Genomic DNA, 12,621 nt, shown 5'->3' with positions numbered 1-12,621 from the left:
GCAGGTGAGTTCAAAAGGATATTAGCTCTGCTCTGTTTCATAGTTTAAAATACAGTGTGTGGTTTGTAATTGCAAATATGATAGAATGATGCAATGTTATGAAAAAAAAAGCTATATAACGGAAAATGTTTGCTACTAATGTTCTATTAATTTCCATACTACACATACTGTACAATTCCTTATATCATGAGGTTTTTTTTTTCGCTTCAGTGTCACTTAAAGAGACTCTGCAACAAAAATGTCATCCTTTTTTCTACCATCCTACAAGTTCCTAAACCTATTCTAATGTGCTCTGGCTTACTGCAGCACTTTCTACTATCACCACCTCTGTAATAAATCAGCTTATCATTCCCCTGTCGGACTTGTCGCCCTGTGTCTGGAAGGCTGCCAACTCTTCAGTGCTGATCTGTTATGCACACCCCTCTCCAGGCCCCCTCTATGCACACTCCAGTGTGTGTTATTTACATAAGCCAGCAGCATCTCTGCTCTCTGATATCATTGAGAGAAGAGAGCTGGATAAAAATCCTCCTGTTAGGCTGTGAAAGGAGCTGGCTGACACATACTGAGCATAGCTCCCAACTGTCCCTTTTTCGGAGGGACAGTCCCTCTTTGGGAACCTTGTCCTTCTGTCCCTCTTTCCTCCTCATTTGTCCCTCTTTCAGGACTTTGTCCCCCTTTCTATGTAAATATATATATTTCTCTACTAAAATGTGTGTTTGATTGACTCTTAACTTTATTCCCCTCCTTTAAATTGATATATTACTAATTTTAAAATGTTAGAATGAAGGAAAGTGAACCAGGATAGAAAGGACCAGTGTGGTTTGAATCATAAAACATATTTTTCTTATGAAATTTTTATCGAATGTGTGACTAGGGGTGTGATGGGGGCGTGATCAAGGGTGTGGCATGGGCATGGCTTAAGTGTCCCTCTTTCTCATCTCAAAAAGTTGGGAGGGATGAGGAATTACAGACACGGGCAGAGCTGTCTGCAGGAAGAAACAATCAGCCTGTAACTCTTCAGTGGGTGAAAGCTGCAGGGGGTAAACATACAAATGATTTCTTGAGATTCAAAAGGAAGGCTGTATACAGCCTGCTTGTGTATGGCTGTATTTTCTATGTGTGGACATGCTGTACATCAACCTACTTCCTGTTTTGGTGGCCATTTTGTTTGTTTATAAACAAACTTTTTAAAACTGTTTTTGACTACTTTTAATGTGGCGAGGAGCGGCGAAATTGTGACAGAGGGGAATAGGAGATGTCCCCTAACGCACTGGTATGTTTACTTTTGTGCGATTTTAACAATACAGATTCTCTTTAAAGTATAAAGGCTCGTACACACGCCGTACTAACTGCAACGACGGGTCTGTCATCACCTCCCGCTGGGCGGGTTTTTAGTAGACAGTACAGTGTGTGTACAGTCTGTCAGTGGACTGATAGGGCTGTTTCTAAGCGATTCTCATGGAACTTAGGGGGCATGTTAGCATATAATTTACCAATTAGTTTAGTACCTGTCTGGAGTTCCAATTGTTATTTTAGTGGAGTTCCTATTCAGGCTGTGTATTAGAAAAGAATAGTAGAAATAAAACTCCAAATATTTACTGAATTTTTTTTTATAGGGGATGCCTATAAATACACTTTTCACAGGTTGCAACATGATCAAATACACTCTCCCCCCCCCCCCCCCCCCCCCACACACACACACAAAAGTTATTTATTTACTGCATTCTTACTGCTGAAATAACATACTTTTTACTGTACTGTATGCATTTTCCGCACGTTATATTTGCAGAATTGAATTTGCAGAAGAATCAATAGCTCCAATGTGTTTTATTTGAAATGAAGTAATCCAATGATTTCCATGGGCTTTTAGCTTTAATAAGTTTCCACATTGTAGAAATTTTGAAAAAGCTAACACAGCGTTAAAGGACCACTATTGTGAAAAACGTAACATTTTAAATACTTACATATAGGATGTACATTTGTCCCCAGGATGTCAAGGATATCATTGAACCTGTGCCACATGCTTGACAGTGTCGGCTATTTGGACATTGGCTTGTCATATTTACATTTGTAAAGACACGAGGAGCTTAATTGGATACAACCTCTATGTGTTTTAAACTTCCTATGTAACTATTGCGTGCAGACCTCCAGGATTCGTGTCTCTGGGGAAGCCTAGCAGACACCAGTGGGCTCAAAACTATTCCAGGCAGCTGGAGGGAGGAGTTTAGGCATTGGTAGAATGAGGTCTTAGGTTAGGCATCAGAGAGGGCAGTCTTAGGGTTAGGCATCGTTAGAGGGAGGGTTCTGTGTGAGTACAAGATTTTGAACAGAGGTGCCAACGAGAATAAAGTTTCATCAGGAAAATAATGGAGAAAACAAAAGGTGCCTGTGCAGCAGGCAAGGGCCTCTGGCTGCTGTACAGACTCCTTTAACCACTTCCCAACTGAGGAGTTTTACCCCTTGAGCACCAGAGCAATTTTCACCTTTCAGCGCTCCATCCCTAATTACAAGCCCATAGTTTATAAAGTAACAGTGTTATACCCTCTTGACCTAAATATTTAAAAAGTTCAGTCCCTAAGGTAACTATTTATGTATTTTTTTAATTGTAATTTTTTGATTGTAATTGGAGTGACCCTTTGCTGTTACCACCCGTCATCTATTAGATTATGACATACGGAGAAGAATCCTAGTGGTGGAACGCAAGGAAGTTAATGTGGCAATCGAGCTGAAGCGCACTAGGAAGTGACGCCACTGCTCTAAGGATGAGTAGCCGGAAGCTGTCTATTCAAGTGGGTTTTGCAATAACAAAGCAGCTGACCGCTGGAGCGGCACTGCGCGTTACACCTCCGGACTGAAAGCGTGGGTTGTACAATAATTTTTGGAACAGAGCAGCTGCCTGCTGGAGCGGCACTGCGCGTTATACCTCCGGACTGAAAACGGACATCTAGAGGAGACTACCCAGGTTGGACGAACAATCTAGGGCCAAGGACTTTCCAATATCGCTGGAAGTGGTGAGACACATATATAGAGGAAATACCCGTACACTCGCCTGTGGTGAGATACGGTAACAAGTCCTTGTATGCATTTAAAAAGTTCATAATATCCTTATATGTGATAAATTGTGGTAAGAAGCTATCTACGCACATCACCCTCTGTTTGTTCCCGGCATTGAGGAATAGTACCAGTTGGAGAGGTGCACAGCCTATAAGAATTTTATAACCCCTAACAGGGACTTTTTAGTTAAATTGTGCATAACGCTTTTATGGACCAACCTGTTAGGGATTTATTATCTTAACTGATCATCACCAATTTTTGTGGAATACTATTAACTAATAATTTTAAAGGGGAACCAGCATGCTCCTTGTGTGAATGCGCGTGCGCATGAATGTGTATTAACAAATGAAATATAGTGTGCATTAATTGAAAACCCGTTGCAATATATGCATCAATTGAGAAATATCTGTAATCCATACAGTCCTTTTAAATTTGAATAAAATACATTTTAAATCCAGCGCGCCTCCATTATATTTAAACTTTGTCCTTATTGTTGGTGTGGGTAGGGGCAGGGTCGGATTTGTACTCTTTTTCGCCCAAGGCCATTGTCACCAGTCGCCCCCCTTCAGTATTGGTAGCGAGATGACCCTTTCCCTCCAATATAGGTAGCCAGATGACCCCTCCCCCTAGTATAGGTAGCCATGTTGACTTCCCCAGTATAAGTAGCCAGATGACCCGTACCCCATTTCCCTCCAGTATAGGTAGCCAGATGAATCCCTTAATCCCTCCCCCCCCCCCCTCTTTCAGTATAGTTTCTCACTTCTCTGCTCGTCTCCAGTGCAGAAGTTTCCTCTTAGTTTCCATCTCCAATGCTGCCCAAGTCCATAGACACCGGCCACAATGCAAATGTACACAGAGGGCAAGGTGGCTGCTGCACAGGTCGGCTAGCAGCAGAGCACTGCGCTCAGGCGCTCGCCTGATCTCCCTGCATTTCAGCATATGCAAGCTTGCAAATGCTGCACCAGTTTAGCTTACTGCTTTGGTGCCCTTGCTACTGTGGTGCCCTAGGCCATGGCCTAGGGGGCCTTGTCTTAAATCCGGCCCTGGGTAGGGGGATACCACGCCTGGACGGTTGCAGCAGGAGGAAGTTCTTCTTGGTGAGTATTAGTTAAGCTCACGCAAACTTTAGGCAGCGCCTTCCAGTGTGTACAATTAGATGTCTGTAAGTTTTTTAATTTGCTACAATAAACTCCTGAATTGCAGTGCCAGCCTTGTCCTCTCTCTCCCCTGCGTGAGAATAGGATTAGATAACGATATAGTTAAATATAGTTAAAGATTACTAATAGTTTACTTTTGGAATTAAGTAATAGAATATTGTTAATTTATCGATATTCTACTAGCGGCAATAACCCACGCCCTTTTTCCCAGGCACCTTTTTTACATGAATGTGTGTCATAAGGTGTATTACCGAATATTGACTTATAAGGATAATTTGAAAATATGTTCAAAAGGTATAGAACAATGCAGTGCGGTATGATAATTAGAAGCAAAGATACCAGTTCTACTCACTTGGTTCTGATTACCTGTCAGTGCAAGCAGTGTTACTGTGGGGAGGACAGGACTGTCCTCATTTTTGGCTTTTGGTCAAAATGGTTGCTGTCCATAAAACACCAATATAAACACTGTCACGGTTCTACTGTTTGCATGAACTGTGGTTGCGGAACTGATAAAATAATCAAGATGCGCCCAAAGTAAATAAAATAGCGAAAAGTAATAAAATAGAGGAATAGTACATATGGCTGTCATATTTAGTTCCTTTTAAGCAATACCAGTTGCCTAGATATCCTGCTGAGCCTCTGCTTCCAACACTTTTAGCCATAGACCCTGAACAAGTATGCAGATCAGGTGTTTCTGACATTTTTGGCAAATTTGACTAGATTAGCTGCATGCTTGTTCCTGGTTTGATTCAGACACTACTGCAGCCAAATAGATCAGCAGGGCCGGCAGCCTCCATATATTTCTTGCGTCAGGTTCCCTTTAAGTATTGACTAGTTAGGTCTTCTAGCAGAGATCTTCGATCCCAGGAAGACAAAATCTGTTACAACTTCTACTTTTTCTCCATCTATTTCCAGATGGTTCATTGGAGCAGATGGCATGACTTAAGTTTTCTTGATGTTAAGCAGTAGACCAGCTTTGGCATGTTCTTGTTTGACGTTCATGACTAGGCTCTTTAATTCTTCTTCAGTTTAAGCCATCCTTCAGCCAATGGGCCCGCCCCTTAGACCTAGCTAAATAATTATACCTTATTCTGAGCCCCTTCCAAGTGAACGTAATGATCTCACCTGTAGATTAGCAATGTTATGGGACACTACAGGCATAGGGAGGGCCCTAAAATAGTACAACACTTTCTGGATGATATTCATTTTCACTAAATAGCTTTGACGAAAAACCGAGATATTATAATCATACCAAGACAATAGTAATTGTTTCAGTTTCCCTGAAAGGGGAGTGCAATTAATCCTGTATCTGCAATATTTGGTTTGCGCCTAAAAATATTAGGCCATGCAGCTTCTGGATAAAACCAGAAAATAACGCTGTAGTGATAGGTAAACCAATTTTAACAATAAATCCATTTCCACGAGAGAATCGAAAGGTAATTTTGCTTGTAAATATGCAAAATAGCAGCATAAAGCATATTATTCTGGCGCTTATACATGTCACAGCAAAAAGCGCCTTATTTGTAGTGTCCGTTGTATAAATGAAATAGGTTACATGCTTCATGCCTCCCCAGAGCCCAGAGTGCTTCTGCTCAAAACACGTCTGGCTCAGGTGTCCTTAAAGATGAACTTTAGTGAAAAGGGGGGAAATAAATCAGTACATTGCAAAATGAGAAGTTAAAATACAGAAGAGAGATTAAGGGGTGTGCTAAAAGGTTGTTTTTTTTATAGATATACGTACATATACACAGAGGGAGAAACTGGTTGCTTGGCAGTTGTAAACAGCGATTATTTCCCACAATGCAACAAGGCTCCCACAGTGTGATGTCAGGACCTAGGTCATACTGTGGGAGGGGTTCACCACAATATCAGGCATACAGACCCTCATGATGATGATCTATTCGAGAAAAGGTAAAGATTTCTCATGGGAAAAAGGGGATCAGCTACTAATTGGGATAAAGTTCAATTCTTGGCTACAGTTCCTCTTTAAATGAGGATGAGAAGAAAGAGGTGCGGCCATGCGTATTGCATTAGGAATGCATGAAAATGAGGGGATAGAGTTGTCATGCATTAACATCTGCAAACAAGTTGTTTGCTAATACACTGCTTCCTGTCGTCGTAGTTTACTACTTTTCACTTTAAAAACATCAACAAATGATATAATATGACCAGAGGTGCCCAAACACAGTTACTGTCTCTGTCTGTCTGTCTGTCTCTCTATTCATAGTTGTCTATGTAATCATTTTCCTTCATTGGTCTATGAACGTGTGGAATTGAAGCATGTAATGTAATTACTATAATAACGTTGAGGAATAAAATCTTCCTACTTTAGCACTGCCAGTCACAATTAGTTTTGCCTGATACATTCTGAGATCCATCCTAAAATGCTGTAGGAACGACATTACTAAATACTAGATGAAACTGGATATGCTTTCATTGCATGACAGAGTAAATCTGCTTTACTAAAGGAGTACTTTAACTTCAGTAGTAAAAAGCAGCTCCAGACTGGTATGTTTTGGGTCCATTCTCCAGTCAGTTTCAAAGACAGAATCGGCAAAACAACAAAGTATACAGTAGTTCAAAAAAGGTAATGACAGCATGACACCTTCCGCATGACACAGTTAACTGTTTTCATTTCAGGCTCCAGCAGCATACAATGAATAGGATAGGGTCTGTAAAAAACTTTGCATGTCAGTCTGAGTTTATGCAGGCGTTAAGTAAACGAAGGGTCTTATCTATTTGCCATAAATACCTCACAATTCTTGCAAGAATCCTTGTGATTAATGTATCTGAATAAGGTTTACAAACTGAAAGCTTACTCCTTTCCTTTACTATTAAATTAGCTCAGCGCCGTCCAACTGGCGGCCTGCGGGCCGCATCCAGCCCGCCAGGCCTCCTGCTGTGGCCCGCTCTTCTTTCTGAGGTGCAGGCATGGCTTGCGCTATGGGCGCCATGCCTGCTCCCTCCTATAGTTGCCTTGTCCCCGCTGCCTGTGTCCCCGCTGCCTGTGTTCCCGCTGCCGCTGCTTTACAGCTCAGACCTCACAGATTGCGGCGACTGAAGCAAGGAGAGTACGCATGGTACCCGCATACACACGGAGTACGTCACATGCGGAAGTGACATCATTAGTCACTTCCGCATGTGAAGTTCAGCCGCGCGGGTGTCATGCGCGCACTCTCCTTGCTTCAGTCGCCGCGATCTGTGAGGTTTGAACTGTAAAGCAGCGGCAGCGGGGACACAGGCAGCGGGGACACAGGAGAAGGCATTGGCGGGCAGCACACGGCAGAGGTAACGGCAGGGTAGGAGGCGCTGGACACCTCTCGCTATCTAACTAGGGGGGCACCTGTCACTATCCTAGGGGGGCACCTGTCACTATCTAACTAGGGGGGCACCTGTCACTATCTAACTAGGGGGGCACCTGTCACTATCTAACTGGGGGGGGCACCTGTCACTATCTAACTAGGGGGGCACCTGTCACTATCTAACTAGGGGGGCACCTGTCACTATCTAACTAGGGGGGCACCTGTCACTATCTAACTAGGGGGGCACCTGTCACTAACTGGGGGGGCACCTGTCACTATCTAACTAGGGGGGCACCTGTCACTATCTAACTAGGGGGGCACCTGTCACTATCTAACTAGGGGGGCACCTGTCACTATCTAACTAGGGGGGTACCTGTCACCAGGGCCGGGCCGAGGCATAGGCTGGAGAGGCTCCAGCCTCAGGGCGCAGTGTAGGAGGAGGCGCACAATTCATTCAGCTGTCATTCCTAATTGTGTATGAAGCAGAAAGAAATAATAAAAGGGGATACATGGCAGTGACTGCAAGCCAGATAACTAGATATTAAGGTGTTGGGGAGGTTGTGGGCCCTGTGGCGCCTCTTAGTCTAATGGCAATCAGTGTGTGACGGCTGGGGTGGGAGGGATGGAGGGGCGCACTTTGGTGTCTCAGCCTTGGGAGCTGGAGGACCTTGTCCCTGCTCTGCCTGTCACTATCTAACTGGGGGGGACACCTGTCACTATCTATCTGGGGGGGCACCTGTCACTACCTCAGCTTGGGGGGGCACCTGTCACTATCTAACTGGGGGGGCACCTGTCACTATCTAACTGGGGGGGCACCTGTCACTATCTAACTAGGGGGGCACCTGTCACTATCTAACTAGGGGGGCACCTGTCACTATCTAACTGGGGGGCGGGGCACCTGTCACTATAACTGGGGGCACCTGTCACTACCTCAACTGGGGGGGCACCTGTCACTACCTCATCTGGCCACACCACAGCATCACCGCCAGCCCGGCCACAGCATCACCGCCAGCCCGGCCACAGCATCACCGCAAGGCCTTTCAGCCCACACATCATCCCCAATCCGGCCAAAAACAGTATTGCCAGGCCAGCCAGGCACAGCAGCCAGTAGAGGATAATTTAGAAGCCAGGTGAGAGGTGTCTACCATATTAAAGGGGCATTCTGCCTATTTATGTGAAATGCTGTCTATTTATGTGCCTCATGATTGTTGAGTTTGTCTTGTTAGGGGCCGCATGATTTGTTGGGGGCATCATGATTGCTGAATTTGTCTTGTTGGGGGCCTCAGGATTGCTGAATATGTCTTGTTGGGAGCCTCATGATTTGTTGAGGCCTCAGGATTGCTAAATTTGTCTTGTTGGGGGCATCATGATTGCTGAATGTGTCTTGTTGGGGGCATCATGATTGCTGAATGTGTCTTGTTGGGGGCCTCATGATTTGTTGGGGGCCTCATGATTGCTGAATTTGTCTTGTTGGGGTCACACGATTGCTAACTGCGAGACTATGGGAAAAGCTGAATCATCATCATATGAGACAATAGCATTAAACTTACTTTTTTAGCTTTTTAAAACAGAAAATAAAACTGGGAGGTTCTAAAAAAAAAATACATTTTCAGGAGTAGGATGGATGAAATTGTTTATCTTCACAGTTTATTTTCAACTTGGATTTTCTATAATGTTCATGTATGAGTTAAAACGTTTGTATGTAGTTTAAATTGCTGTTGCCACTTTGCGATAGATAAGTGACTTTTGGGTTGCAGTTTGGGCACTCTGCCTCCAAAAGGGTCGCCACCACTGTCCTAATCTAATGTCCCACATTGCTAAGTTCATGTAAATATGTCTCGACCCGTGGCCACACCCACATTCTGGTCCATGGCCACACCCATTTTTTGCTACTGTGCGCATGACGGAACCCTTGTGTTTTTCGACACACTGCGCACGCCTTGGGGGGAGGGGGGGGAGATGGGGGGGGGGGGTTGCGGCTCTAGCAAGAACCTTCGGCCCTCCACCATGGGGTCTGAAAAAAAATGGCCCTCCATGCCCGTGAAGTTGGACAGCACTGAATTAGCTAATAAACTAGAGCTTGTATTTTACAGACAGGAAGTTTTCAATCAGGATAAAAATCCTAATTGAAAAAACCCTGTCTGTAAAATGCAAGCTCTAGTCTCCAGCAATGCTTAACTACTAAGATAAGGAATTACACACACTACGGGCCATATGCAATTCACTTTTTCACCTGAGTTTTCTCCTAGGTGATATTTTTAAACTTGTCAATAAATTGTCTTTTAAGCCACCAGAAAGCAAGAAAATACTCAAAATAATTTTGATAGTACTATTTCACCAACTTTTTAGTACTTTTTTATTTGAAAAGTGCTGAAAAGTTATTTTAAATCAGAGATGAAAAAATTTCTCCTGGGAGAAAAGTCAGGTGAAAAAGTGAATTGCATATGGCCCCATTTCTCTTCCTCCTGCCTGTTTCCCCTCCACTTGTTGCAGAGTCATGAGGCGTAGGCGGAGGACTGGAATGATTTGTCTGTGACCTGTACACACAGAAGCAGCTTGCCAGCAAGTAAGGATTAAAGCATGCCAGCAAACTAGCTAATTACATCTGTAGATAACTTATCTTCAATAATACCACCATCATTTGGACAATCTGCTCTGCTCAAAATCTTCTGAGTACTGTTTGTGATGTTTACATTTGGGTTCTATCATTGTCGAACTAGTTAGCCTTAATATGATCACCTGAGTTAGGCAAAAATATCTAAAGCTCTTCATACGATCTTGATCACCCAGATGGGCCCTGCCAGCCAACCTTTGGGCAAGTGTGTTGGCGAAGGGTTACTGTGCGTCTGTCTACCAAGTGGAAGGTTGTGAGTTCGATTCCTGGATCAGTCCAGCCCACTGAACCATGGGCGACGTGGGCTAAATTCCATGGCTGGGCCGGGGTGGTAGACTCCAACCCCCAGCGGATAAAGGGGGTGCCATAGTCATCATGAACACCAGTGACTATATCCAGGAGGCACAAAGACAGTTGTCTAACACCATGCACTATACCAAATTACAGGAGGACCCAACAAAAAGGTACAGGATGGCACTCAATAGGATGGTAAAGAAATTGCCCATAAACACCAGGCTTCATGTACAGACTCTTATCCTGGAAAAGCCGAGAACCGCCTTCTTTTACATGCTTCCCAAAGTCCACAAAGAGGGGAACCCAGGCAGGCCAATAATCTCAGGGAATGGAACTCTCACAGAGACTATCTCAGGGTGGTTGGAAAACATTTTGAAGCCTCTAGTCTGTAAAAGACCCAGCTACATACAGGATACTACACCCCTCCTGAACCAACTGGCAGCCATTGGCCCAGTGCCTGGAGGCACCATTCTTGCCACTATGGATGTAGAGTCTCTGTACACCAACATTCCCCACAATGATGGTATTGCGGCCTGTCACAAATATCTTCAAGGTTTGGGCACACCTATAAACTCAATTGCAGGACTAATGAGATTCATTCTCACCCACAATTATTTCACTTTTGGGGAGGACCTCTATTTACAGCAAATGGGAGTGGCAATGGGCTCACGGTTTGCACCGCAGTACACAAATCTCTTCATGGCAAGGATTGAAGAAGAATACCTGAATACTTGTCATATAAAAATCATGGCCTACTTCCGTTTTATTGACGACATCTTGATCATCTGGTCTGCAAGTGAGGAGGATCTTATCCAATTTCACAGGAACTTCAATGCCTTCCATCCCACAATCAAACTGAAATTGAGCTACTCTCACCCTCACAAGATTAACTTTCTTGACACCACCATATACATCAGAGAGAACAGCTTACAAACGTCCATGTACCGCAAACCGACGGATCGTCCCACATACCTCAGGTATGACAGTTTCCACCACAAACATATAAAGAATTCCATAATTTACAGCCAGGCAATAAGATGCAATCGGATCTGTTCTGACAAGGATGACAAAGACAAACACCTGGATTACCTGAATTTATCACAATTGAACTAGGGCCCCCTTTTTAAAAATGTGAGCACCCCCTACTTAAAGAGAACCCGAGGTGGGGTTCTCACAATGCTAGCTGCATACAGAGGCTGGGTCTGCCTATGCAGCCCAGCCTTTGTTGCTATACAGATCCCCCCTAAATTCCCCCTGCGCTCTGTTATCCATCATAAATCACAGCCGCACTGTGAGGGCTGTGTTTATCTCTTTACTGTCAGTCTGCCGATCCCCCCGCCTCCTGCAGAGCTCCGGTCCCCGCCCGCATCCCTTCCCTCCAATCAGCGGCGAGGGAAGGGACGTGGGCGGGGACCGGAGCTCTGCAGGAGGCAGGGGGAACGGCAGACTGACAGTAAAGAGATAAACACAAGCTGTGTGACAAGCTGTGTGTCAGCAGCGCGGCTGTGATTTATGGGGGATTACAGAGCGCAGGGGGGGCTTAGGGGGGATTGAAATAGTAACAGAGGCTGGGCTCTATAGGCAGACCCAGCATCTGTATGTGGATTGTATTGTTAGAACTTCACCTCGGGTTCTCTTTAAAGGGAACCTAAACTGTAGTAAATAAAAAGTATTTCACTTACCTGGGGCTTCATAGCAAGCCCACCTCCCTCCCCCCCCCCCCCCCCCCCCCCCCCGCAGCCATCGGCAAGAGCGTCTTGCTCAGACACAGTAGTTTACTCTAGAGCATTTTACCGGCGATTGCAGCAAAACGCTCAAGCTCTAGCGCTTTTTAAAGCACTAGTGCAATGATAACCTATGGGCCCATTCTCACTTGGGCGATTTGCGTTAATTGCCTGCGATTAACGCAAATCGGCAAACGCAAATTTGTATCCTGCACCATTTTCAGGCGATTTCCTGTCGATCGCGTTTAGTGCTATAGAAGCGCTAATCGCGATTGCGGAAAATCGCCCCAAGTGTAAATCTCGATTTTTTGGCATTAATCACCAAAAATCCCCAGAGCAAAACGCTAGCAAAAGCGATAGCGTTTTGTAAGTGTGAATGGGGCCTCAGAGAAAACCTCGTACTGCGTCTGCGCAGGACACTCCCGCCGACGTGAACGCATACGAGGATGTGCACAGCCAGGGCCGCCGAGGTGCAG

The 12,621-nt window shown here is 44.7% G+C and overlaps 1 protein-coding gene across 2 annotated transcripts in view; it reads left to right on the top strand.

Moving 5' to 3' along the window:
• CACNB3 (calcium voltage-gated channel auxiliary subunit beta 3) overlaps nt 1–12,621 on the top strand; it is a 292,862-nt gene that overhangs the window by 114,539 nt on the left and 165,702 nt on the right. The window lies entirely within an intron of this gene.

Source organism: Hyperolius riggenbachi, chromosome 2 (assembly GCF_040937935.1).
Source record: "Hyperolius riggenbachi isolate aHypRig1 chromosome 2, aHypRig1.pri, whole genome shotgun sequence".
Taxonomy (NCBI): domain Eukaryota; kingdom Metazoa; phylum Chordata; class Amphibia; order Anura; family Hyperoliidae; genus Hyperolius; species Hyperolius riggenbachi.
The sequence above is the reverse complement of the archived record's forward strand: the minus strand, read 5'-3'. Positions and strand labels throughout refer to the sequence as shown.